Source organism: Lupinus angustifolius, unplaced genomic scaffold (assembly GCF_001865875.1).
Source record: "Lupinus angustifolius cultivar Tanjil unplaced genomic scaffold, LupAngTanjil_v1.0 Scaffold_2_268, whole genome shotgun sequence".
NCBI classification, from domain to species: Eukaryota; Viridiplantae; Streptophyta; class Magnoliopsida; order Fabales; family Fabaceae; genus Lupinus; species Lupinus angustifolius.
This window is the reverse complement of record NW_017716675.1, coordinates 27,218-29,402: the sequence shown is the minus strand read 5'-3', so window position 1 is coordinate 29,402 and position 2,185 is coordinate 27,218.

The following is a 2,185-nucleotide window of genomic DNA, read 5'->3' as shown; positions in this document are numbered from 1 at the left end:
GCAAATCCAAGAGGGTGAGTCAATCATGGGTTAAGTGAGTGATTTAGGGGATTTGGTGGTAGTAAATCAAGGCATTAATGAGTGAAATCTATAAGATTTAGTAGGTAGATTTTGTGAAGTGACTCATGCGATGCGACGACTTCGGCGAAACGCGCGATTAAAACCATGCTCGAGTATTGTTGGCCAATATTCGAGTAGCCAAAAATGATCGCCCGATTTTACTTTACGGTTAGAACTTCGAATTTCGGCATTCCAAGTGAAAATATTTTAGAAAATAGTTATGGACCAAATCAGGGTCTATCTTGGATTGAAATGTGATTACGAAGTCAACGGCGCGATCAGAATTTGATTCCGAGTTACGGAACTCAAAAACCACTTTTTGAGTCGTACCGGATGAGATTCGGCCCTGACAGCGGTCCGAAACCGACTGTCTCTGGAAATCATGAAAATTTACCACCAAATTGGAAATAGAATTACAAGACTAAAACTCAACTAGAGTTTCATCGAATTCTTTACCTAAAATTCCCAGAAATTCATTTTCGAAAATATAAATAATAAAAATATTGATAAAATCTTATAATTCAAAATCGTAAAATTCGTGGTGTTACAATAATCCTCCCCCCTTAAAAGATTTTCGTCCTTGAAAATAGAGCATACCTCTCACTCAAACAGATGGGGATAGGATTCTGTCATCGCATCTTCGACCTCCCAAGTCGCATCTTCGCCATTCGCTTGACTCCATATGACCTTAACCAATGCGATTTCTTTTCCTCGAAGAGTCTTGATACTCTGATCACCGATCCTTACTGGTAATGTCTCAAACGTAAGATTATCTTTTAACTGAATTGAATCAGGTTCGATTATGTGCGACGGGTCACTAAACACTACTGTCTTATTAAAGCAGCTCAATATCATACGGTTCCTAGATAAACAGTCCATTCATATAGACAAAGCTAAATGGTTGACAACATCCATGGATAAGAACGAATGGGTCCCACCCAAATCGAACAGCACAGATAAAGAAATCTCATTCGTACGACCTGTACCTTATATGAGGTCCTCACTCGCCTCATCTCAGCTCCGCTCATGGTGAATACCTTGTCATTGGCCTTTGGTCTTGCCTCTTGTACCTCGTTCACTTCTTCCTTTATCCGTTGTGGGCACATTGACCTGATATGACCCGGTTGGTTACAGTGAAGGCACACTGTGCACTTGAAACCATAGTGCCTTTTGTTGCACTTTGAACACTAGGGGTGTGTGGGGTTGTTATTGTTGTTCCCTGGTTGGAAGTCCTTATTGTTGTAAGGCTTGATATTACTCAGTTGACTCCCAGAGGATGAAGCGTAAGGTTTATGGTTGCGATTGAAGGATCTTCCCCTTCCAAACCCTTATCCAGAGTTCCTCTGAGGGCCGTAGGAACTTGGAGGTTGTACGACACTCTCCAGTGTCGCATTCCTCCCCTCGACGCTCTCTTCATAGAGCCTGCATCTATTTACCAGAGTTACAAAGTCTGGTATTTGTTGGTGAACGAACATCACCTTCAGGTCTTGCTTAAGTCCATCCTCGAACTTAGCACACTTAGACCTCTCATTCCCAATCTCATTGTAATGTGGGGCATACCTCGCGAGTTCCTCGAATTTGGCAGCATACTCTCCCACAGTCAGACTCAGAAATTCCATTTCCTTCTTGGTCTTCATATCCGCAGGAAAATACTTCTGCAAGAACTTATCCTTGAATGTGGTCCAGCTGACCACCTGGTGCTCATGCACCATCTGTCGCCCGGTGAACTCCCACCAGTTTTCAGCTTCCTTGGATAACATGTAGGTCACGTAAGTGACCTTCTGCTCATCGGTGCACATGAGTGTCTGGAAGATTTTCTCCAGCTCTTGGATCCATTCATTTGCAGCCTCAGGTGCAAATCCTCCCTCGAACTTCGGGGGTTGTCTACGACAGAACTCATCCAAACCCCTATACTGAGTCGATCCTTGACTCGACTGGGTTTGTTATTGTTAGTTCCGCTGATGTAAGTTAGCATTTACACCCTGAATAGCTGCGGTCATCGCCGCCATGAAATCTAGGTTAGCGGTTCCTCTTCCAGCCATCTGAATCTGTGACCATTAGACTAGGTGAGATACTCTTCCTCACCAAACTTATCCCATGGTCATACTCCGATCAAACAATCACA